Consider the following 27,350-nt stretch of genomic DNA (forward strand, 5'->3'; position numbering starts at 1 on the left):
GACTGGAGTAGATAGATTATTGAAAGGATTTGTCTTGGGTTGTGAGCTCGGTAACCATGGTTGTAATTGGAACAAGGGGGTTTACATTGTAATTGTAACGAAAAGACTCAGACTGCGCTAAACTAAACTCTGAGTGCAAATCATTATTTTGTACCTGAAGTACATCTTGTGTGCTCATTAAATCGGTACAATCTACAATTGCTAAAAGCAATCAAGTTGACCTCATAGACTGTCAGGCCTTGCACCCATAGCTCCGCGAGAGTGGTTACATGTCACTAGCCCGATCCCATTGTGCCTTTAAACACAGCAGACCTTGTATGACTATCGTCTCCTACTGGCTGTACTATCAGTAACGTATGCTGCAGTGCTGAGTTGTACAACAGGCAGAGATATACTGTTCTGAGAGAGGCTTGTTGTCCTCCAGGGAGGACTGGGTGTCTGAAGGGATGAGATGGGTGTGGGTAGGAGGGAGATGATGTACCTCCAGTATGCAAACGTGACCATCTGTGGAACACCTGCCTTTGCCTCTCTTTATATCTCACTGACAAACAACCAGGTGACAGACAGCAACACCATCTACTTCCTCAAATACACACACACACACACACACACCTGTAATCCCCCCTGATAGATCTCTTCTGCCTGCATCTCTCCAAGCTCCCCCTGGGGTAATGAGACAGATTGATCCATTCTCCATCATGGACCCTTCTGATGCTTGCCGAATTTCTCTCCTCCACTAAACCTTCTCCGGGCTCGTCTGAGAAACCCCCTCTCCTCCACTAAACCTTCTCTGGGCTCGTCTGAGAAACCCCGTCCTCTACTAAACCTTCTCTGGGCTCGTCTGAGAAACCCCCTCTCCTCCACTAAACCTTCTCTGGGCTCGTCTAAGAAACCCCGTCCTCTACTAAACCTTCTCTGGGCTCGTCTGAGAAACCCTGTCCTCTACTAAACCTTCTCTGGGCTCGTCTGAGAAACCCCGTCCTCTACTAAACCTTCTCTAGGCTCGTCTGAGAAACCCCGTCCTCTACTAAACCTTCTCTGGGCTCGTCTGAGAAACCCCGTCCTCTACTAAACCTTCTCTGGGCTCGTCTAAGAAACCCCGTCCTCTACTAAACCTTCTCTGGGCTCGTCTGAGAAACCCTGTCCTCTACTAAACCTTCTCTGGGCTCGTCTGAGAAACCCCGTCCTCTACTAAACCTTCTCTGGGCTCGTCTGAGAAACCCCTTCTCCTCCACTAAACCTTCCCTGGGCTCGTCTGAGAAACCCCCTCTCCTCCACTAAACCTTCTCTGGGCTCGTCTGAGAAACCCCGTCCTCTACTAAACCTTCTCTGGGCTTGTCTGAGAAACCCCTTCTCCTCCACTAAACATTCTCTGGGCTCGTCTGAGAAACCCCTTCTCCTCCACTAAACCTTCCCTGGGCTCGTCTGAGAAACCCCCTCTCCTCCACTAAACCTTCTCTGGGCTCGTCTGAGAAACCCCGTCCTCTACTAAACCTTCTCTGGGCTCGTCTGAGAAACCCCTTCTCCTCCACTAAACCTTCCCTGGGCTCGTCTGAGAAACCCCCTCTCCTCCACTAAACCTTCTCTGGGCTCGTCTGAGAAACCCCTTCTCCTCCACTAAACCTTCCCTGGGCTTGTCTGAGAAACCCCCTCTCCTCCACTAAACCTTCTCTGGGCTCGTCTGAGAAACCCCCTCTCCTCCACTAAACCTTCTCTGGGCTCGTCTGAGAAACCCTTTCTCCTCCACTAAACCTTCCCTGGGCTCGTCTGAGAAACCCCCTCTCCTCCACTAAACCTTCTCTGGGCTCGTCTGAGAAACCCCCTCTCCTCCACTAAACCTTCTCTGAGCTCGTCTGAGAAACCCACTCCTCTACTAAACCTTCTCTGGGCTCGTCTGAGAAACCCCCTCTCCTCCACTAAACCTTCTCTGGGCTCGTCTGAGAAACCCCGTCCTCTACTAAACCTTCTCTGGGCTCGTCTGAGAAACCCCTTCTCCTCCACTAAACCTTCCCTGGGCTCGTCTGAGAAACCCCCTCTCCTCCACTAAACCTTCTCTGGGCTCATCTGAGAAACCCCTTCTCCTCCACTAAACCTTCCCTGGGCTCGTCTGAGAAACCCCCTCTCCTCCACTAAACCTTCTCTGGGCTCGTCTGAGAAACCCCCTCTCCTCCACTAAACCTTCTCTGGGCTCGTCTGAGAAACCCTGTCCTCTACTAAACCTTCTCTGGGCTCGTCTGAGAAACCCCCTCTCCTCCACTAAACCTTCTCTGGGCTCGTCTGAGAAACCCCGTCCTCCACTAAACCTTCTCTGGGCTCGTCTGAGAAACCCCCTCTCCTCCACTAAACCTTCCCTGGGCTCGTCTGAGAAACCCCCTCTCCTCCACTAAACCTTCCCTGGGCTCGTCTGAGAAACCCCCTCTCCTCCACTAAACCTTCTCTGGGCTCTTCCCCTATCACTCAGATTAGAAGACGCTAGCATGGCTCAAAATGTGTGTCTGCACACTGCACAGGCACCGAAAGATGACCCCCAAAATTGACCAAGAAATTACATAACACTGGTTTGATTTCACCACTGCACTGTGTTTTACGATAACCCCACCTCAAGCAGGGAGATCATTTCATCTCAACACCTCATCACGACTCACAGAGAGTGGAAAGAGATGAAAGACAAGAGGGCTTGTTTGGTTTGGTCCTGATTCTTCTCAGAAATGCTAATGAGTCTATCCGAGAGCAGAGTTGGCGGTAAATCGACAGATTAGCATAAGAATGTCATGTCAGTCATACTACGAAACAACACACACAAACACACTCATTGTCTCACACAGGGGAAGACAACGGAATGGTTGGCAGGTCAGGTGGGTAGTGTTTTAAGGGGGTGTGGAAGAGCCTAATTGGGGGAGAAGAGGGCAAGGATGGAAGAACGCCGGGATGAGGTGGGGTGGGGGGTCTCCTTGGCAAAACGATGATCGGAACAGAGCTCGTCTGTCTGGAGTGTCGAGTGCAGCCAGCTGATGGTGGTATTGTGTGTGTGTGTGTGTGTGTATATGTGTGTATGTGTGTGTGTGTGTGTGTGTGTGTCTCAATGGAAGACAGTCTAGCGATGATCAGCCCTATTCAGGCCCATGGACACAGACAACATAGACACACTGATAAAGGCCTCACCAAACCTCAGGGCAAAATCTTCACATGTCTACACCAGACAGTCACCATATTATCACAGTAAACAGTCTGCCTGAGCAATTATGAAAATACTAAATTATAGTATGATGTTACAAGCAGGCTTTCAATTGTAAGTGTAAGAAGATGTAATTAAGGAGACATATTTAGCCCGTTGCCGTGGTAGCCTGGCCCTAATTAAGTGAATGCTGAACCTTCTGTCAGAACATGGCACCTTTCCCAGGAGCAAAACAGGAAAACAAATTCCTGTTAAAGAGCTAAACCCTCTGAATCCTGTAGGCTATTGTATACTGTCACTAGCCTGGATGCAAGTATGCTGGCACGCCATCTAGTTGAAAGGTGTGCAGACAGAGGTGTTGACTAACTGACTCCACTCACTCTTTAGCAGAGAAGAAAAGCCCAAAATAAAGTATTTTTAATAAGCTAAAGCATGTGGACCCTATATACTGTAGTTTACATAGCACTGTGGTAGTCTGTTGGATAGCAGTCTGTTGCATATCATTCTGTTGGATATCAGTAAGTTTGGAACTATGTTGGATATCAGTCTGTTGGATATCAGTCAGCTGGAAATCAGTCAGCTAGAAATAAGTCAGCTGGAAATCAGTCAGTTTGGTAGTATGTTGGATATCAATCTGTTGGATATAAGTCATCTGGAAATCAGTCAGTTTGGTAGTATGTTGGATATCAGTCTGTTGGATATAAGTCATCTGGAAATCAGTCAGTTTGGTAGTATGTTGGATATCAGTCTGTTGGATATAAGTCATCTGTAAATCAGTCAGTTTGGTAGTATGTTGGATATCAGTCTGTTGGATATAAGTCATCTGGAAATCAGTCAGTTTGGTAGTATGTTGGATATCAGTCTGTTGGATATAAGTCATCTGGAAATCAGTCAGTTTGGTAGTATGTTGGATATCAGTCTGTTGGATATAAGTCATCTGGAAATCAGTCAGTTTGGTAGTATGTTGGATATCAGTCTGTTGGATATAAGTCATCTGGAAATCAGTCAGTTTGGTAGTATGTTGGATATCAGTCTGTTGGATATAAGTCATCTGGAAATCAGTCAGTTTGGTAGTATGTTGGATATCAGTCTGTTGGATATAAGTCATCTGGAAATCAGTCAGTTTGGTAGTATGTTGGATATCAGTCTGTTGGATATCAGTCATCTGGAAATCAGTCAGTTTGGTAGTATGTTGGATATCAGTCTGTTGGATATAAGTCATCTGGAAATCAGTCAGTTTGGTAGTATGTTGGATATCAGTCTGTTGGATATAAGTCATCTGGAAATCAGTCAGTTTGGTAGTATGTTGGATATCAGTCTGTTGGATATCAGTCATCTGGAAATCAGTCAGTTTGGTAGTATGTTGGATATCAGTCTGTTGGATATAAGTCATCTGGAAACCAGTCAGTTTGGTAGTATGTTGGATATCAGTCTGTTGGATATCAGTCATCTGGAAATCAGTCAGTTTGGTACTATGTTGGATGTCAGTCTGTTGGATATCAGTCAGCTAGAAATAAGTCAGCTGGAAATCAGTCAGTTTGGTAGTATGTTGGATATCAGTCTGTTGGATATCAGTCAGCTGGAAATCAGTCAGTTTGGTACTATGTTGGATATCAGTCTGTTGGATATCAGTCATCTGGAAATCAGTCAGTTTGGTACTATGTTGGATATCAGTCTGTTGGATATCAGTCTGTTGGATATAAGTCATCTGGAAATCAGTCAGTTTGGTACTATGTTGGATATCAGTCTGTTGGATATCAGTCATCTGGAAATCAGTCAGTTTGGTACTATGTTGGATATCAGTCTGTTGGATATCAGTCTGTTGGATATAAGTCATCTGGAAATCAGTCAGTTTGGTACTATGTTGGATATCAGTCTGTTGGATATAAGTCATCTGGAAATCAGTCAGTTTGGTAGTATGTTGGATATCAGTCTGTTGGATATAAGTCATCTGGAAATCAGTCAGTTTGGTACTATGTTGGATATAAGTCATCTGGAAATCAGTCAGTTTGGTACTATGTTGGATATAAGTCATCTGGAAATCAGTCAGTTTGGTACTATGTTGGATATAAGTCATCTGGAAATCAGTCAGTTTGGTACTATGTTGGATATCAGTCTGTTGAATATCAGTCAGCTGGAAATCAGTCAGCTAGAAATAAGTCAGCTGGAAATCAGTCAGTTTGGTACTATGTTGGATATCAGTCTGTTGGATATCAGTCAGCTGGAAATCAGTCAGCTAGAAATAAGTCATCTGGAAATCAGTCAGTTTGGTACTATGTTGGATATCAGTCTGTTGGATATAAGTCATCTGGAAATCAGTCAGTTTGGTAGTATGTTGGATATCAGTCTGTTGGATATCAGTCATCTGGAAATCAGTCAGTTTGGTAGTATGTTGGATATCAGTCTGTTGGATATAAGTCATCTGGAAATCAGTCAGTTTGGTAGTATGTTGGATATCAGTCTGTTGGATATAAGTCATCTGGAAATCAGTCAGTTTGGTACTATGTTGGATATCAGTCTGTTGGATATAAGTCATCTGGAAATCAGTCAGTTTGGTAGTATGTTGGATATCAGTCTGTTGGATATCAGTCAGCTAGAAATAAGTCAGCTGGAAATCAGTCAGTTTGGTAGTATGTTGGATATCAGTCTGTTGGATATAAGTCATCTGGAAATCAGTCAGTTTGGTACTATGTTGGATATCAGTCTGTTGGATATAAGTCATCTGGAAATCAGTCAGTTTGGTAGTATGTTGGATATCAGTCTGTTGGATATAAGTCATCTGGAAATCAGTCAGTTTGGTACTATGTTGGATATCAGTCTGTTGGATATCAGTCATCTGGAAATCAGTCAGTTTGGTAGTATGTTGGATATCAGTCTGTTGGATATAAGTCATCTGGAAATCAGTCAGTTTGGTACTATGTTGGATATCAGTCTGTTGGATATAAGTCATCTGGAAATCAGTCAGTTTGGTAGTATGTTGGATATCAGTCTGTTGGATATCAGTCAGCTAGAAATAAGTCAGCTGGAAATCAGTCAGTTTGGTACTATGTTGGATATCAGTCTGTTGGATATCAGTCATCTGGAAATCAGTCAGTTTGGTACTATGTTGGATATCAGTCTGTTGGATATAAGTCATCTAGAAATCAGTCAGTTTGGTACTATGTTGGATATCAGTCTGTTGGATATCAGTCATCTGGAAATCAGTCAGTTTGGTACTATGTTGGATATCAGTCTGTTGGATATCAGTCATCTGGAAATCAGTCAGTTTGGTAGTATGTTGGATATCAGTCTGTTGGATATCAGTCATCTGGAAATCAGTCAGTTTGGTACTATGTTGGATATCAGTCTGTTGGATATAAGTCATCTGGAAATCAGTCAGTTTGTTACTATGTTGGATATCAGTCTGTTGGATATCAGTCATCTGGAAATCAGTCAGTTTGGTAGTATGTTGGATATCAGTCTGTTGGATATCAGTCAGCTAGAAATAAGTCAGCTGGAAATCAGTCAGTTTGGTAGTATGTTGGATATCAGTCTGTTGGATATAAGTCATCTGGAAATCAGTCAGTTTGGTAGTATGTTGGATATCAGTCTGTTGGATATCAGTCAGCTAGAAATAAGTCAGCTGGAAATCAGTCAGTTTGGTAGTATGTTGGATATCAGTCTGTTGGATATAAGTCATCTGGAAATCAGTCAGTTTGGTACTATGTTGGATATCAGTCTGTTGGATATAAGTCATCTGGAAATCAGTCAGTTTGGTACTATGTTGGATATCAGTCTGTTGGATATAAGTCATCTGGAAATCAGTCAGTTTGGTACTATGTTGGATATCAGTCTGTTGGATATAAGTCATCTGGAAATCAGTCAGTTTGGTACTATGTTGGATATCAGTCTGTTGGATATCAGTCATCTGGAAATCAGTCAGTTTGGTACTATGTTGGATATCAGTCTGTTGGATATAAGTCATCTAGAAATCAGTCAGTTTGGTACTATGTTGGATATCAGTCTGTTGGATATCAGTCATCTGGAAATCAGTCAGTTTGGTACTATGTTGGATATCAGTCTGTTGGATATCAGTCATCTGGAAATCAGTCAGTTTGGTAGTATGTTGGATATCAGTCTGTTGGATATCAGTCATCTGGAAATCAGTCAGTTTGGTACTATGTTGGATATCAGTCTGTTGGATATAAGTCATCTGGAAATCAGTCAGTTTGTTACTATGTTGGATATCAGTCTGTTGGATATCAGTCATCTGGAAATCAGTCAGTTTGGTAGTATGTTGGATATCAGTCTGTTGGATATCAGTCAGCTAGAAAAAAGTCAGCTGGAAATCAGTCAGTTTGGTAGTATGTTGGATATCAGTCTGTTGGATATAAGTCATCTGGAAATCAGTCAGTTTGGTAGTATGTTGGATATCAGTCTGTTGGATATCAGTCAGCTAGAAATAAGTCATCTGGAAATCAGTCAGTTTGGTAGTATGTTGGATATCAGTCTGTTGGATATCAGTCATCTGGAAATCAGTCAGTTTGGTACTATGTTGGATATAAGTCATCTGGAAATCAGTCAGTTTGGTACTATGTTGGATATAAGTCATCTGGAAATCAGTCAGTTTGGTACTATGTTGGATATAAGTCATCTGGAAATCAGTCAGTTTGGTACTATGTTGGATATCAGTCTGTTGAATATCAGTCAGCTGGAAATCAGTCAGCTAGAAATAAGTCAGCTGGAAATCAGTCAGTTTGGTACTATGTTGGATATCAGTCTGTTGGATATCAGTCAGCTGGAAATCAGTCAGCTAGAAATAAGTCATCTGGAAATCAGTCAGTTTGGTACTATGTTGGATATCAGTCTGTTGGATATAAGTCATCTGGAAATCAGTCAGTTTGGTAGTATGTTGGATATCAGTCTGTTGGATATCAGTCATCTGGAAATCAGTCAGTTTGGTAGTATGTTGGATATCAGTCTGTTGGATATAAGTCATCTGGAAATCAGTCAGTTTGGTAGTATGTTGGATATCAGTCTGTTGGATATAAGTCATCTGGAAATCAGTCAGTTTGGTACTATGTTGGATATCAGTCTGTTGGATATAAGTCATCTGGAAATCAGTCAGTTTGGTAGTATGTTGGATATCAGTCTGTTGGATATCAGTCAGCTAGAAATAAGTCAGCTGGAAATCAGTCAGTTTGGTAGTATGTTGGATATCAGTCTGTTGGATATAAGTCATCTGGAAATCAGTCAGTTTGGTACTATGTTGGATATCAGTCTGTTGGATATAAGTCATCTGGAAATCAGTCAGTTTGGTAGTATGTTGGATATCAGTCTGTTGGATATAAGTCATCTGGAAATCAGTCAGTTTGGTACTATGTTGGATATCAGTCTGTTGGATATCAGTCATCTGGAAATCAGTCAGTTTGGTAGTATGTTGGATATCAGTCTGTTGGATATAAGTCATCTGGAAATCAGTCAGTTTGGTACTATGTTGGATATCAGTCTGTTGGATATAAGTCATCTGGAAATCAGTCAGTTTGGTAGTATGTTGGATATCAGTCTGTTGGATATCAGTCAGCTAGAAATAAGTCAGCTGGAAATCAGTCAGTTTGGTACTATGTTGGATATCAGTCTGTTGGATATCAGTCATCTGGAAATCAGTCAGTTTGGTACTATGTTGGATATCAGTCTGTTGGATATAAGTCATCTAGAAATCAGTCAGTTTGGTACTATGTTGGATATCAGTCTGTTGGATATCAGTCATCTGGAAATCAGTCAGTTTGGTACTATGTTGGATATCAGTCTGTTGGATATCAGTCATCTGGAAATCAGTCAGTTTGGTAGTATGTTGGATATCAGTCTGTTGGATATCAGTCATCTGGAAATCAGTCAGTTTGGTACTATGTTGGATATCAGTCTGTTGGATATAAGTCATCTGGAAATCAGTCAGTTTGTTACTATGTTGGATATCAGTCTGTTGGATATCAGTCATCTGGAAATCAGTCAGTTTGGTAGTATGTTGGATATCAGTCTGTTGGATATCAGTCAGCTAGAAATAAGTCAGCTGGAAATCAGTCAGTTTGGTAGTATGTTGGATATCAGTCTGTTGGATATAAGTCATCTGGAAATCAGTCAGTTTGGTAGTATGTTGGATATCAGTCTGTTGGATATCAGTCAGCTAGAAATAAGTCAGCTGGAAATCAGTCAGTTTGGTAGTATGTTGGATATCAGTCTGTTGGATATAAGTCATCTGGAAATCAGTCAGTTTGGTACTATGTTGGATATCAGTCTGTTGGATATAAGTCATCTGGAAATCAGTCAGTTTGGTACTATGTTGGATATCAGTCTGTTGGATATAAGTCATCTGGAAATCAGTCAGTTTGGTACTATGTTGGATATCAGTCTGTTGGATATAAGTCATCTGGAAATCAGTCAGTTTGGTACTATGTTGGATATCAGTCTGTTGGATATCAGTCATCTGGAAATCAGTCAGTTTGGTACTATGTTGGATATCAGTCTGTTGGATATAAGTCATCTAGAAATCAGTCAGTTTGGTACTATGTTGGATATCAGTCTGTTGGATATCAGTCATCTGGAAATCAGTCAGTTTGGTACTATGTTGGATATCAGTCTGTTGGATATCAGTCATCTGGAAATCAGTCAGTTTGGTAGTATGTTGGATATCAGTCTGTTGGATATCAGTCATCTGGAAATCAGTCAGTTTGGTACTATGTTGGATATCAGTCTGTTGGATATAAGTCATCTGGAAATCAGTCAGTTTGTTACTATGTTGGATATCAGTCTGTTGGATATCAGTCATCTGGAAATCAGTCAGTTTGGTAGTATGTTGGATATCAGTCTGTTGGATATCAGTCAGCTAGAAAAAAGTCAGCTGGAAATCAGTCAGTTTGGTAGTATGTTGGATATCAGTCTGTTGGATATAAGTCATCTGGAAATCAGTCAGTTTGGTAGTATGTTGGATATCAGTCTGTTGGATATCAGTCAGCTAGAAATAAGTCATCTGGAAATCAGTCAGTTTGGTAGTATGTTGGATATCAGTCTGTTGGATATCAGTCATCTGGAAATCAGTCAGTTTGGTAGTATGTTGGATATCAGTCTGTTGGATATAAGTCATCTGGAAACCAGTCAGTTTGGTAGTATGTTGGATATCAGTCTGTTGGATATCAGTCATCTGGAAATCAGTCAGTTTGGTACTATGTTGGATGTCAGTCTGTTGGATATCAGTCAGCTAGAAATAAGTCAGCTGGAAATCAGTCAGTTTGGTAGTATGTTGGATATCAGTCTGTTGGATATCAGTCAGCTGGAAATCAGTCAGTTTGGTACTATGTTGGATATCAGTCTGTTGGATATCAGTCATCTGGAAATCAGTCAGTTTGGTACTATGTTGGATATCAGTCTGTTGGATATCAGTCTGTTGGATATAAGTCATCTGGAAATCAGTCAGTTTGGTACTATGTTGGATATCAGTCTGTTGGATATCAGTCATCTGGAAATCAGTCAGTTTGGTACTATGTTGGATATCAGTCTGTTGGATATCAGTCTGTTGGATATAAGTCATCTGGAAATCAGTCAGTTTGGTACTATGTTGGATATCAGTCTGTTGGATATAAGTCATCTGGAAATCAGTCAGTTTGGTAGTATGTTGGATATCAGTCTGTTGGATATAAGTCATCTGGAAATCAGTCAGTTTGGTACTATGTTGGATATAAGTCATCTGGAAATCAGTCAGTTTGGTACTATGTTGGATATAAGTCATCTGGAAATCAGTCAGTTTGGTACTATGTTGGATATAAGTCATCTGGAAATCAGTCAGTTTGGTACTATGTTGGATATCAGTCTGTTGAATATCAGTCAGCTGGAAATCAGTCAGCTAGAAATAAGTCAGCTGGAAATCAGTCAGTTTGGTACTATGTTGGATATCAGTCTGTTGGATATCAGTCAGCTGGAAATCAGTCAGCTAGAAATAAGTCATCTGGAAATCAGTCAGTTTGGTACTATGTTGGATATCAGTCTGTTGGATATAAGTCATCTGGAAATCAGTCAGTTTGGTAGTATGTTGGATATCAGTCTGTTGGATATCAGTCATCTGGAAATCAGTCAGTTTGGTAGTATGTTGGATATCAGTCTGTTGGATATAAGTCATCTGGAAATCAGTCAGTTTGGTAGTATGTTGGATATCAGTCTGTTGGATATAAGTCATCTGGAAATCAGTCAGTTTGGTACTATGTTGGATATCAGTCTGTTGGATATAAGTCATCTGGAAATCAGTCAGTTTGGTAGTATGTTGGATATCAGTCTGTTGGATATCAGTCAGCTAGAAATAAGTCAGCTGGAAATCAGTCAGTTTGGTAGTATGTTGGATATCAGTCTGTTGGATATAAGTCATCTGGAAATCAGTCAGTTTGGTACTATGTTGGATATCAGTCTGTTGGATATAAGTCATCTGGAAATCAGTCAGTTTGGTAGTATGTTGGATATCAGTCTGTTGGATATAAGTCATCTGGAAATCAGTCAGTTTGGTACTATGTTGGATATCAGTCTGTTGGATATCAGTCATCTGGAAATCAGTCAGTTTGGTAGTATGTTGGATATCAGTCTGTTGGATATAAGTCATCTGGAAATCAGTCAGTTTGGTACTATGTTGGATATCAGTCTGTTGGATATAAGTCATCTGGAAATCAGTCAGTTTGGTAGTATGTTGGATATCAGTCTGTTGGATATCAGTCAGCTAGAAATAAGTCAGCTGGAAATCAGTCAGTTTGGTACTATGTTGGATATCAGTCTGTTGGATATCAGTCATCTGGAAATCAGTCAGTTTGGTACTATGTTGGATATCAGTCTGTTGGATATAAGTCATCTAGAAATCAGTCAGTTTGGTACTATGTTGGATATCAGTCTGTTGGATATCAGTCATCTGGAAATCAGTCAGTTTGGTACTATGTTGGATATCAGTCTGTTGGATATCAGTCATCTGGAAATCAGTCAGTTTGGTAGTATGTTGGATATCAGTCTGTTGGATATCAGTCATCTGGAAATCAGTCAGTTTGGTACTATGTTGGATATCAGTCTGTTGGATATAAGTCATCTGGAAATCAGTCAGTTTGTTACTATGTTGGATATCAGTCTGTTGGATATCAGTCATCTGGAAATCAGTCAGTTTGGTAGTATGTTGGATATCAGTCTGTTGGATATCAGTCAGCTAGAAATAAGTCAGCTGGAAATCAGTCAGTTTGGTAGTATGTTGGATATCAGTCTGTTGGATATAAGTCATCTGGAAATCAGTCAGTTTGGTAGTATGTTGGATATCAGTCTGTTGGATATCAGTCAGCTAGAAATAAGTCAGCTGGAAATCAGTCAGTTTGGTAGTATGTTGGATATCAGTCTGTTGGATATAAGTCATCTGGAAATCAGTCAGTTTGGTACTATGTTGGATATCAGTCTGTTGGATATAAGTCATCTGGAAATCAGTCAGTTTGGTACTATGTTGGATATCAGTCTGTTGGATATAAGTCATCTGGAAATCAGTCAGTTTGGTACTATGTTGGATATCAGTCTGTTGGATATAAGTCATCTGGAAATCAGTCAGTTTGGTACTATGTTGGATATCAGTCTGTTGGATATCAGTCATCTGGAAATCAGTCAGTTTGGTACTATGTTGGATATCAGTCTGTTGGATATAAGTCATCTAGAAATCAGTCAGTTTGGTACTATGTTGGATATCAGTCTGTTGGATATCAGTCATCTGGAAATCAGTCAGTTTGGTACTATGTTGGATATCAGTCTGTTGGATATCAGTCATCTGGAAATCAGTCAGTTTGGTAGTATGTTGGATATCAGTCTGTTGGATATCAGTCATCTGGAAATCAGTCAGTTTGGTACTATGTTGGATATCAGTCTGTTGGATATAAGTCATCTGGAAATCAGTCAGTTTGTTACTATGTTGGATATCAGTCTGTTGGATATCAGTCATCTGGAAATCAGTCAGTTTGGTAGTATGTTGGATATCAGTCTGTTGGATATCAGTCAGCTAGAAATAAGTCAGCTGGAAATCAGTCAGTTTGGTAGTATGTTGGATATCAGTCTGTTGGATATAAGTCATCTGGAAATCAGTCAGTTTGGTAGTATGTTGGATATCAGTCTGTTGGATATCAGTCAGCTAGAAATAAGTCAGCTGGAAATCAGTCAGTTTGGTAGTATGTTGGATATCAGTCTGTTGGATATAAGTCATCTGGAAATCAGTCAGTTTGGTACTATGTTGGATATCAGTCTGTTGGATATAAGTCATCTGGAAATCAGTCAGTTTGGTACTATGTTGGATATCAGTCTGTTGGATATAAGTCATCTGGAAATCAGTCAGTTTGGTAGTATGTTGGATATCAGTCTGTTGGATATAAGTCATCTGGAAATCAGTCAGTTTGGTACTATGTTGGATATCAGTCTGTTGGATATAAGTCATCTGGAAATCAGTCAGTTTGGTAGTATGTTGGATATCAGTCTGTTGGATATCAGTCAGCTAGAAATAAGTCAGCTGGAAATCAGTCAGTTTGGTAGTATGTTGGATATCAGTCTGTTGGATATAAGTCATCTGGAAATCAGTCAGTTTGGTACTATGTTGGATATCAGTCTGTTGGATATAAGTCATCTGGAAATCAGTCAGTTTGGTAGTATGTTGGATATCAGTCTGTTGGATATAAGTCATCTGGAAATCAGTCAGTTTGGTACTATGTTGGATATCAGTCTGTTGGATATCAGTCATCTGGAAATCAGTCAGTTTGGTAGTATGTTGGATATCAGTCTGTTGGATATAAGTCATCTGGAAATCAGTCAGTTTGGTACTATGTTGGATATCAGTCTGTTGGATATAAGTCATCTGGAAATCAGTCAGTTTGGTAGTATGTTGGATATCAGTCTGTTGGATATCAGTCAGCTAGAAATAAGTCAGCTGGAAATCAGTCAGTTTGGTACTATGTTGGATATCAGTCTGTTGGATATCAGTCATCTGGAAATCAGTCAGTTTGGTACTATGTTGGATATCAGTCTGTTGGATATAAGTCATCTAGAAATCAGTCAGTTTGGTACTATGTTGGATATCAGTCTGTTGGATATCAGTCATCTGGAAATCAGTCAGTTTGGTACTATGTTGGATATCAGTCTGTTGGATATCAGTCATCTGGAAATCAGTCAGTTTGGTAGTATGTTGGATATCAGTCTGTTGGATATCAGTCATCTGGAAATCAGTCAGTTTGGTACTATGTTGGATATCAGTCTGTTGGATATAAGTCATCTGGAAATCAGTCAGTTTGTTACTATGTTGGATATCAGTCTGTTGGATATCAGTCATCTGGAAATCAGTCAGTTTGGTAGTATGTTGGATATCAGTCTGTTGGATATCAGTCAGCTAGAAATAAGTCAGCTGGAAATCAGTCAGTTTGGTAGTATGTTGGATATCAGTCTGTTGGATATAAGTCATCTGGAAATCAGTCAGTTTGGTAGTATGTTGGATATCAGTCTGTTGGATATCAGTCAGCTAGAAATAAGTCAGCTGGAAATCAGTCAGTTTGGTAGTATGTTGGATATCAGTCTGTTGGATATAAGTCATCTGGAAATCAGTCAGTTTGGTACTATGTTGGATATCAGTCTGTTGGATATAAGTCATCTGGAAATCAGTCAGTTTGGTACTATGTTGGATATCAGTCTGTTGGATATAAGTCATCTGGAAATCAGTCAGTTTGGTACTATGTTGGATATCAGTCTGTTGGATATAAGTCATCTGGAAATCAGTCAGTTTGGTACTATGTTGGATATCAGTCTGTTGGATATCAGTCATCTGGAAATCAGTCAGTTTGGTACTATGTTGGATATCAGTCTGTTGGATATAAGTCATCTAGAAATCAGTCAGTTTGGTACTATGTTGGATATCAGTCTGTTGGATATCAGTCATCTGGAAATCAGTCAGTTTGGTACTATGTTGGATATCAGTCTGTTGGATATCAGTCATCTGGAAATCAGTCAGTTTGGTAGTATGTTGGATATCAGTCTGTTGGATATCAGTCATCTGGAAATCAGTCAGTTTGGTACTATGTTGGATATCAGTCTGTTGGATATAAGTCATCTGGAAATCAGTCAGTTTGTTACTATGTTGGATATCAGTCTGTTGGATATCAGTCATCTGGAAATCAGTCAGTTTGGTAGTATGTTGGATATCAGTCTGTTGGATATCAGTCAGCTAGAAAAAAGTCAGCTGGAAATCAGTCAGTTTGGTAGTATGTTGGATATCAGTCTGTTGGATATAAGTCATCTGGAAATCAGTCAGTTTGGTAGTATGTTGGATATCAGTCTGTTGGATATCAGTCAGCTAGAAATAAGTCATCTGGAAATCAGTCAGTTTGGTAGTATGTTGGATATCAGTCTGTTGGATATCAGTCATCTGGAAATCAGTCAGTTTGGTACTATGTTGGATATAAGTCATCTGGAAATCAGTCAGTTTGGTACTATGTTGGATATAAGTCATCTGGAAATCAGTCAGTTTGGTACTATGTTGGATATAAGTCATCTGGAAATCAGTCAGTTTGGTACTATGTTGGATATCAGTCTGTTGAATATCAGTCAGCTGGAAATCAGTCAGCTAGAAATAAGTCAGCTGGAAATCAGTCAGTTTGGTACTATGTTGGATATCAGTCTGTTGGATATCAGTCAGCTGGAAATCAGTCAGCTAGAAATAAGTCATCTGGAAATCAGTCAGTTTGGTACTATGTTGGATATCAGTCTGTTGGATATAAGTCATCTGGAAATCAGTCAGTTTGGTAGTATGTTGGATATCAGTCTGTTGGATATCAGTCATCTGGAAATCAGTCAGTTTGGTAGTATGTTGGATATCAGTCTGTTGGATATAAGTCATCTGGAAATCAGTCAGTTTGGTAGTATGTTGGATATCAGTCTGTTGGATATAAGTCATCTGGAAATCAGTCAGTTTGGTACTATGTTGGATATCAGTCTGTTGGATATAAGTCATCTGGAAATCAGTCAGTTTGGTAGTATGTTGGATATCAGTCTGTTGGATATCAGTCAGCTAGAAATAAGTCAGCTGGAAATCAGTCAGTTTGGTAGTATGTTGGATATCAGTCTGTTGGATATAAGTCATCTGGAAATCAGTCAGTTTGGTACTATGTTGGATATCAGTCTGTTGGATATAAGTCATCTGGAAATCAGTCAGTTTGGTAGTATGTTGGATATCAGTCTGTTGGATATAAGTCATCTGGAAATCAGTCAGTTTGGTACTATGTTGGATATCAGTCTGTTGGATATCAGTCATCTGGAAATCAGTCAGTTTGGTAGTATGTTGGATATCAGTCTGTTGGATATAAGTCATCTGGAAATCAGTCAGTTTGGTACTATGTTGGATATCAGTCTGTTGGATATAAGTCATCTGGAAATCAGTCAGTTTGGTAGTATGTTGGATATCAGTCTGTTGGATATCAGTCAGCTAGAAATAAGTCAGCTGGAAATCAGTCAGTTTGGTACTATGTTGGATATCAGTCTGTTGGATATCAGTCATCTGGAAATCAGTCAGTTTGGTACTATGTTGGATATCAGTCTGTTGGATATAAGTCATCTAGAAATCAGTCAGTTTGGTACTATGTTGGATATCAGTCTGTTGGATATCAGTCATCTGGAAATCAGTCAGTTTGGTACTATGTTGGATATCAGTCTGTTGGATATCAGTCATCTGGAAATCAGTCAGTTTGGTAGTATGTTGGATATCAGTCTGTTGGATATCAGTCATCTGGAAATCAGTCAGTTTGGTACTATGTTGGATATCAGTCTGTTGGATATAAGTCATCTGGAAATCAGTCAGTTTGTTACTATGTTGGATATCAGTCTGTTGGATATCAGTCATCTGGAAATCAGTCAGTTTGGTAGTATGTTGGATATCAGTCTGTTGGATATCAGTCAGCTAGAAATAAGTCAGCTGGAAATCAGTCAGTTTGGTAGTATGTTGGATATCAGTCTGTTGGATATAAGTCATCTGGAAATCAGTCAGTTTGGTAGTATGTTGGATATCAGTCTGTTGGATATCAGTCAGCTAGAAATAAGTCAGCTGGAAATCAGTCAGTTTGGTAGTATGTTGGATATCAGTCTGTTGGATATAAGTCATCTGGAAATCAGTCAGTTTGGTACTATGTTGGATATCAGTCTGTTGGATATAAGTCATCTGGAAATCAGTCAGTTTGGTACTATGTTGGATATCAGTCTGTTGGATATAAGTCATCTGGAAATCAGTCAGTTTGGTACTATGTTGGATATCAGTCTGTTGGATATAAGTCATCTGGAAATCAGTCAGTTTGGTACTATGTTGGATATCAGTCTGTTGGATATCAGTCATCTGGAAATCAGTCAGTTTGGTACTATGTTGGATATCAGTCTGTTGGATATAAGTCATCTAGAAATCAGTCAGTTTGGTACTATGTTGGATATCAGTCTGTTGGATATCAGTCATCTGGAAATCAGTCAGTTTGGTACTATGTTGGATATCAGTCTGTTGGATATCAGTCATCTGGAAATCAGTCAGTTTGGTAGTATGTTGGATATCAGTCTGTTGGATATCAGTCATCTGGAAATCAGTCAGTTTGGTACTATGTTGGATATCAGTCTGTTGGATATAAGTCATCTGGAAATCAGTCAGTTTGTTACTATGTTGGATATCAGTCTGTTGGATATCAGTCATCTGGAAATCAGTCAGTTTGGTAGTATGTTGGATATCAGTCTGTTGGATATCAGTCAGCTAGAAAAAAGTCAGCTGGAAATCAGTCAGTTTGGTAGTATGTTGGATATCAGTCTGTTGGATATAAGTCATCTGGAAATCAGTCAGTTTGGTAGTATGTTGGATATCAGTCTGTTGGATATCAGTCAGCTAGAAATAAGTCATCTGGAAATCAGTCAGTTTGGTAGTATGTTGGATATCAGTCTGTTGGATATCAGTCATCTGGAAATCAGTCAGTTTGGTAGTATGTTGGATATCAGTCTGTTGGATATAAGTCATCTGGAAACCAGTCAGTTTGGTAGTATGTTGGATATCAGTCTGTTGGATATCAGTCATCTGGAAATCAGTCAGTTTGGTACTATGTTGGATGTCAGTCTGTTGGATATCAGTCAGCTAGAAATAAGTCAGCTGGAAATCAGTCAGTTTGGTAGTATGTTGGATATCAGTCTGTTGGATATCAGTCAGCTGGAAATCAGTCAGTTTGGTACTATGTTGGATATCAGTCTGTTGGATATCAGTCATCTGGAAATCAGTCAGTTTGGTACTATGTTGGATATCAGTCTGTTGGATATCAGTCTGTTGGATATAAGTCATCTGGAAATCAGTCAGTTTGGTACTATGTTGGATATCAGTCTGTTGGATATCAGTCATCTGGAAATCAGTCAGTTTGGTACTATGTTGGATATCAGTCTGTTGGATATCAGTCTGTTGGATATAAGTCATCTGGAAATCAGTCAGTTTGGTACTATGTTGGATATCAGTCTGTTGGATATAAGTCATCTGGAAATCAGTCAGTTTGGTAGTATGTTGGATATCAGTCTGTTGGATATAAGTCATCTGGAAATCAGTCAGTTTGGTACTATGTTGGATATAAGTCATCTGGAAATCAGTCAGTTTGGTACTATGTTGGATATAAGTCATCTGGAAATCAGTCAGTTTGGTACTATGTTGGATATAAGTCATCTGGAAATCAGTCAGTTTGGTACTATGTTGGATATCAGTCTGTTGAATATCAGTCAGCTGGAAATCAGTCAGCTAGAAATAAGTCAGCTGGAAATCAGTCAGTTTGGTACTATGTTGGATATCAGTCTGTTGGATATCAGTCAGCTGGAAATCAGTCAGCTAGAAATAAGTCATCTGGAAATCAGTCAGTTTGGTACTATGTTGGATATCAGTCTGTTGGATATAAGTCATCTGGAAATCAGTCAGTTTGGTAGTATGTTGGATATCAGTCTGTTGGATATCAGTCATCTGGAAATCAGTCAGTTTGGTAGTATGTTGGATATCAGTCTGTTGGATATAAGTCATCTGGAAATCAGTCAGTTTGGTAGTATGTTGGATATCAGTCTGTTGGATATAAGTCATCTGGAAATCAGTCAGTTTGGTACTATGTTGGATATCAGTCTGTTGGATATAAGTCATCTGGAAATCAGTCAGTTTGGTAGTATGTTGGATATCAGTCTGTTGGATATCAGTCAGCTAGAAATAAGTCAGCTGGAAATCAGTCAGTTTGGTAGTATGTTGGATATCAGTCTGTTGGATATAAGTCATCTGGAAATCAGTCAGTTTGGTACTATGTTGGATATCAGTCTGTTGGATATAAGTCATCTGGAAATCAGTCAGTTTGGTAGTATGTTGGATATCAGTCTGTTGGATATAAGTCATCTGGAAATCAGTCAGTTTGGTACTATGTTGGATATCAGTCTGTTGGATATCAGTCATCTGGAAATCAGTCAGTTTGGTAGTATGTTGGATATCAGTCTGTTGGATATAAGTCATCTGGAAATCAGTCAGTTTGGTACTATGTTGGATATCAGTCTGTTGGATATAAGTCATCTGGAAATCAGTCAGTTTGGTAGTATGTTGGATATCAGTCTGTTGGATATCAGTCAGCTAGAAATAAGTCAGCTGGAAATCAGTCAGTTTGGTACTATGTTGGATATCAGTCTGTTGGATATCAGTCATCTGGAAATCAGTCAGTTTGGTACTATGTTGGATATCAGTCTGTTGGATATAAGTCATCTAGAAATCAGTCAGTTTGGTACTATGTTGGATATCAGTCTGTTGGATATCAGTCATCTGGAAATCAGTCAGTTTGGTACTATGTTGGATATCAGTCTGTTGGATATCAGTCATCTGGAAATCAGTCAGTTTGGTAGTATGTTGGATATCAGTCTGTTGGATATCAGTCATCTGGAAATCAGTCAGTTTGGTACTATGTTGGATATCAGTCTGTTGGATATAAGTCATCTGGAAATCAGTCAGTTTGTTACTATGTTGGATATCAGTCTGTTGGATATCAGTCATCTGGAAATCAGTCAGTTTGGTAGTATGTTGGATATCAGTCTGTTGGATATCAGTCAGCTAGAAATAAGTCAGCTGGAAATCAGTCAGTTTGGTAGTATGTTGGATATCAGTCTGTTGGATATAAGTCATCTGGAAATCAGTCAGTTTGGTAGTATGTTGGATATCAGTCTGTTGGATATCAGTCAGCTAGAAATAAGTCAGCTGGAAATCAGTCAGTTTGGTAGTATGTTGGATATCAGTCTGTTGGATATAAGTCATCTGGAAATCAGTCAGTTTGGTACTATGTTGGATATCAGTCTGTTGGATATAAGTCATCTGGAAATCAGTCAGTTTGGTACTATGTTGGATATCAGTCTGTTGGATATAAGTCATCTGGAAATCAGTCAGTTTGGTACTATGTTGGATATCAGTCTGTTGGATATAAGTCATCTGGAAATCAGTCAGTTTGGTACTATGTTGGATATCAGTCTGTTGGATATCAGTCATCTGGAAATCAGTCAGTTTGGTACTATGTTGGATATCAGTCTGTTGGATATAAGTCATCTAGAAATCAGTCAGTTTGGTACTATGTTGGATATCAGTCTGTTGGATATCAGTCATCTGGAAATCAGTCAGTTTGGTACTATGTTGGATATCAGTCTGTTGGATATCAGTCATCTGGAAATCAGTCAGTTTGGTAGTATGTTGGATATCAGTCTGTTGGATATCAGTCATCTGGAAATCAGTCAGTTTGGTACTATGTTGGATATCAGTCTGTTGGATATAAGTCATCTGGAAATCAGTCAGTTTGTTACTATGTTGGATATCAGTCTGTTGGATATCAGTCATCTGGAAATCAGTCAGTTTGGTAGTATGTTGGATATCAGTCTGTTGGATATCAGTCAGCTAGAAATAAGTCAGCTGGAAATCAGTCAGTTTGGTAGTATGTTGGATATCAGTCTGTTGGATATAAGTCATCTGGAAATCAGTCAGTTTGGTAGTATGTTGGATATCAGTCTGTTGGATATCAGTCAGCTAGAAATAAGTCAGCTGGAAATCAGTCAGTTTGGTAGTATGTTGGATATCAGTCTGTTGGATATAAGTCATCTGGAAATCAGTCAGTTTGGTACTATGTTGGATATCAGTCTGTTGGATATAAGTCATCTGGAAATCAGTCAGTTTGGTACTATGTTGGATATCAGTCTGTTGGATATAAGTCATCTGGAAATCAGTCAGTTTGGTACTATGTTGGATATCAGTCTGTTGGATATAAGTCATCTGGAAATCAGTCAGTTTGGTACTATGTTGGATATCAGTCTGTTGGATATCAGTCATCTGGAAATCAGTCAGTTTGGTAGTATGTTGGATATCAGTCTGTTGGATATAAGTCATCTGGAAATCAGTCAGTTTGGTACTATGTTGGATATCAGTCTGTTGGATATAAGTCATCTGGAAATCAGTCAGTTTGGTAGTATGTTGGATATCAGTCTGTTGGATATCAGTCAGCTAGAAATAAGTCAGCTGGAAATCAGTCAGTTTGGTACTATGTTGGATATCAGTCTGTTGGATATCAGTCATCTGGAAATCAGTCAGTTTGGTACTATGTTGGATATCAGTCTGTTGGATATAAGTCATCTAGAAATCAGTCAGTTTGGTACTATGTTGGATATCAGTCTGTTGGATATCAGTCATCTGGAAATCAGTCAGTTTGGTACTATGTTGGATATCAGTCTGTTGGATATCAGTCATCTGGAAATCAGTCAGTTTGGTAGTATGTTGGATATCAGTCTGTTGGATATCAGTCATCTGGAAATCAGTCAGTTTGGTACTATGTTGGATATCAGTCTGTTGGATATAAGTCATCTGGAAATCAGTCAGGTTGGTACTATGTTGGATATCAGTCTGTTGGATATCAGTCATCTGGAAATCAGTCAGTTTGGTAGTATGTTGGATATCAGTCTGTTGGATATCAGTCAGCTAGAAATAAGTCAGCTGGAAATCAGTCAGTTTGGTAGTATGTTGGATATCAGTCTGTTGGATATCAGTCATCTGGAAATCAGTCAGTTTGGTAGTATGTTGGATATCAGTCTGTTGGATATCAGTCAGCTGGAAATCAGTCAGTTTGGTACTATGTTGGATATCAGTCTGTTGGATATAAGTCATCTGGAAATCAGTCAGTTTGGTAGTATGTTGGATATCAGTCTGTTGGATATAAGTCATCTGGAAATCAGTCAGTTTGGTACTATGTTGGATATCAGTCTGTTGGATATAAGTCATCTGTAAATCAGTCAGTTTGGTAGTATGTTGGATATCAGTCTGTTGGATATAAGTCATCTGGAAATCAGTCAGTTTGGTAGTATGTTGGATATAAGTCATCTGGAAATCAGTCAGTTTGGTACTATGTTGTATATCAGTCAGTTTGGTACTATGTTGTATATCAGTCAGTTTGGTACTATGTTGTATATCAGTCAGTTTGGTACTATGTTGTATATCAGTCAGTTTGGTACTTGTTGTATATCAGTCAGTTTGGTACTATGTTGTATATCAGTCCGTTTGGTACTATGTTGGATATCAGTCAGTTTGGTAGTCTGTTGGATATCAGTCTGTTGTATATCAGTCAGTTTGGTACTATGTTGGATATCAGTCTGTTGGATATCAGTCAGTTTGGTAGTCTGTTGGATATCAGTCTGTTGGATATCAGTCAGTTTGGTACTATGTTGTATATCAGTCAGTTTGGTACTATGTTGTATATCAGTCAGTTTGGTACTATGTTGGATATCAGTCTGTTGGATATCAGTCAGTTTGGTACTATGTTGGATATCAGTCTGTTGTATATCAGTCAGTTTGGTACTATGTTGGATATCAGTCTGTTGTATATCAGTCAGATTGGTACTATGTTGGATATCAGTCAGTTTGGTACTATGTTGGATATCAGTCAGTTTGGTACTATGTTGGATATCAGTCAGTTTGGTACTATGTTGGATATCAGTCAGTTTGGTACTATGTTGGATATCAGTCTGTTGGATATCAGTCAGTTTGGTACTATGTTGGATATCAGTCTGTTGGATATCAGTCAGTTTGGTACTATGTTGGATATCAGTCTGTTGGATATCAGTCAGTTTGGTAGTATGTTGTAGAAAACACAAAAATAAACTATTGTTAACAAGCTAAAGCGTTTGGATCCTACATACTGTAGTTTACATAGCACTGTGGTAGTCTGTTGGATATCAGTCAGCTGGAAATCAGTCAGCTAGAAATAAGTCATCTGGAAATCAGTCAGTTTGGTAGTATGTTGGATATCAGTCTGTTGGATATAAGTCATCTGGAAATCAGTCAGTTTGGTAGTATGTTGGATATCAGTCTGTTGGATATCAGTCATCTGGAAATCAGTCAGTTTGGTAGTATGTTGGATATCAGTCTGTTGGATATAAGTCATCTGGAAATCAGTCAGTTTGGTACTATGTTGGATATCAGTCTGTTGGATATCAGTCTGTTGGATATAAGTCATCTGGAAATCAGTCAGTTTGGTACTATGTTGGATATCAGTCTGTTGGATATCAGTCTGTTGGATATCAGTCTGTTGGATATAAGTCATCTGGAAATCAGTCAGTTTGGTACTATGTTGTATATCAGTCAGTTTGGTACTATGTTGTATATCAGTCAGTTTGGTAGTATGTTGTAGAAAACACAAAAATAAACTATTGTTAACAAGCTAAAGCGTTTGGATCCTACATACTGTAGTTTACATAGCACTGTGGTAGTCTGTTGGATATCAGTCAGCTGGAAATCAGTCAGCTAGAAATAAGTCAGCTGGAAATCAGTCAGTTTGGTAGTCTGTTGGATAGCAGTCAGCTGGAAATCAGTCAGTTTGGTACTATGTTGGATATCAGTCAGTTTGGTACTATGTTGGATATCAGTCTGTTGTATATCAGTCAGTTTGGTACTATGTTGTATATCAGTCAGTTTGGTACTATGTTGGATATCAGTCTGTTGGATATCAGTCAGTTTGGTACTATGTTGGATATCAGTCTGTTGGATATCAGTCAGTTTGGTACTATGTTGGATATCAGTCTGTTGGATATCAGTCAGTTTGGTAGTATGTTGGATATCAGTCAGTTTGGTACTATGTTGTATATCAGTCTGTTGGATATCAGTCAGTTTGGTACTATGTTGGATATCAGTCAGTTTGGTACTATGTTGTATATCAGTCAGTTTGGTACTATGTTGGATATCAGTCTGTTGGATATCAGTCAGTTTGGTAGTGTGTTGGATATCAGTCTGTTGGATATCAGTCAGTTTGGTACTATGTTGGATATCAGTCTGTTGGATATCAGTCAGTTTGGTACTATGTTGGATATCAGTCTGTTGGATATCAGTCAGTTTGGTAGTCTGTTGGATATCAGTCTGTTGGATATCAGTCAGTTTGGTACTATGTTGGATATCAGTCAGTTTGGTACTATGTTGGATATCAGTCAGTTTGGTACTATGTTGGATATCAGTCAGTTTGGTACTATGTTGGATATCAGTCAGTTTGGTACTATGTTGGATATCAGTCTGTTGGATATCAGTCAGTTTGGTACTATGTTGGATATCAGTCTGTTGGATATCAGTCAGTTTGGTACTATGTTGGATATCAGTCTGTTGGATATCAGTCAGTTTGGTACTATGTTGGATATCAGTCTGTTGGATATCAGTCAGTTTGGTAGTATGTTGTATATCAGTCAGTTTGGTACTATGTTGGATATCAGTCTGTTGGATATCAGTCAGTTTGGTAGTATGTTGTAGAAAACACAAAAATAAACTATTGTTAACAAGCTAAAGCGTTTGGATCCTACATACTGTAGTTTACATAGCACTGTGGTAGTCTGTTGGATATCAGTCAGCTGGAAATCAGTCAGCTAGAAATAAGTCAGCTGGAAATCAGTCAGCTAGAAATAAGTCAGCTGGAAATCAGTCAGTTTGGTAGTCTGTTGGATAGCAGTCAGCTGGAAATCAGTCAGTTTGGTACTATGTTGGATATCAGTCATCTGGAAATCAGTCAGCTAGAAATAAGTCAGCTGGAAATCAGTCAGCTGGAAATCAGTCAGTTTGGTAGTCTGTTGGATAGCAGTCAGCTGGAAATCAGTCAGTTTGGTACTATGTTGGATATCAGTCTGTTGGATATCAGTCAGCTGGAAATCAGTCAGCTAGAAATAAGTCAGCTGGAAATCAGTCAGTTTGGTAGTCTGTTGGATAGCAGTCAGCTGGAAATCAGTCAGTTTGGTACTATGTTGGATATCAGTCAGTTTGGTACTATGTTGGATATCAGTCTGTTGTATATCAGTCAGTTTGGTACTATGTTGTATATCAGTCAGTTTGGTACTATGTTGGATATCAGTCTGTTGGATATCAGTCAGTTTGGTACTATGTTGGATATCAGTCTGTTGGATATCAGTCAGTTTGGTACTATGTTGGATATCAGTCTGTTGGATATCAGTCAGTTTGGTAGTATGTTGGATATCAGTCAGTTTGGTACTATGTTGTATATCAGTCTGTTGGATATCAGTCAGTTTGGTACTATGTTGGATATCAGTCAGTTTGGTACTATGTTGTATATCAGTCAGTTTGGTACTATGTTGGATATCAGTCTGTTGGATATCAGTCAGTTTGGTAGTATGTTGGATATCAGTCTGTTGGATATCAGTCAGTTTGGTACTATGTTGGATATCAGTCTGTTGGATATCAGTCAGTTTGGTACTATGTTGGATATCAGTCTGTTGGATATCAGTCAGTTTGGTAGTCTGTTGGATATCAGTCTGTTGGATATCAGTCAGTTTGGTACTATGTTGGATATCAGTCAGTTTGGTACTATGTTGGATATCAGTCAGTTTGGTACTATGTTGGATATCAGTCAGTTTGGTACTATGTTGGATATCAGTCAGTTTGGTACTATGTTGGATATCAGTCAGTTTGGTACTATGTTGGATATCAGTCTGTTGGATATCAGTCAGTTTGGTACTATGTTGGATATCAGTCTGTTGGATATCAGTCAGTTTGGTACTATGTTGGATATCAGTCTGTTGGATATCAGTCAGTTTGGTAGTCTGTTGGATATCAGTCTGTTGGATATCAGTCAGTTTGGTAGTATGTTGTATATCAGTCAGTTTGGTACTATGTTGGATATCAGTCTGTTGGATATCAGTCAGTTTGGTAGTATGTTGTAGAAAACACAAAAATAAACTATTGTTAACAAGCTAAAGCGTTTGGATCCTACATACTGTAGTTTACATAGCACTGTGGTAGTCTGTTGGATATCAGTCAGCTGGAAATCAGTCAGCTAGAAATAAGTCAGCTGGAAATCAGTCAGTTTGGTAGTATGTTGGATATCAGTCTGTTGGATATCAGTCATCTGGAAATCAGTCAGTTTGGTACTATGTTGTATATCAGTCAGTTTGGTACTATGTTGGATATCAGTCTGTTGGATATCAGTCAGTTTGGTAGTATGTTGTATATCAGTCAGTTTGGTACTATGTTGGATATCAGTCTGTTGGATATCAGTCAGTTTGGTACTATGTTGGATATCAGTCTGTTGGATATCAGTCAGTTTGGTACTATGTTGGATATCAGTCTGTTGGATATCAGTCAGTTTGGTAGTATGTTGTAGAAAACACAAAAATAAACTATTGTTAACAAGCTAAAGCGTTTGGATCCTACATACTGTAGTTTACATAGCACTGTGGTAGTCTGTTGGATATCAGTCAGCTGGAAATCAGTCAGCTAGAAATAAGTCAGCTGGAAATCAGTCAGTTTGGTAGTCTGTTGGATAGCAGTCAGCTGGAAATCAGTCAGTTTGGTACTATGTTGGATATCAGTCATCTGGAAATCAGTCAGCTAGAAATAAGTCAGCTGGAAATCAGTCAGCTGGAAATCAGTCAGTTTGGTAGTCTGTTGGATAGCAGTCAGCTGGAAATCAGTCAGCTAGAAATAAGTCATCTGGAAATCAGTCAGTTTGGTAGTATGTTGGATATCAGTCTGTTGGATATCAGTCATCTGGAAATCAGTCAGTTTGGTAGTATGTTGGATATCAGTCTGTTGGATATAAGTCATCTGGAAACCAGTCAGTTTGGTAGTATGTTGGATATC

At 39.3% G+C, this 27,350-nt stretch overlaps 1 protein-coding gene across 1 annotated transcript in view; it reads right to left on the reverse strand.

The window, feature by feature from the left end:
• LOC139409491 (AP-1 complex subunit mu-2-like) overlaps positions 1-27,350 on the reverse strand; it is an 85,205-nt gene that overhangs the window by 19,111 nt on the left and 38,744 nt on the right. The gene's annotated exons all lie outside the window — the stretch shown is intronic.

Source organism: Oncorhynchus clarkii, chromosome 5, assembly GCF_045791955.1.
Source record: "Oncorhynchus clarkii lewisi isolate Uvic-CL-2024 chromosome 5, UVic_Ocla_1.0, whole genome shotgun sequence".
Taxonomy (NCBI): Eukaryota; Metazoa; Chordata; class Actinopteri; order Salmoniformes; family Salmonidae; genus Oncorhynchus; species Oncorhynchus clarkii.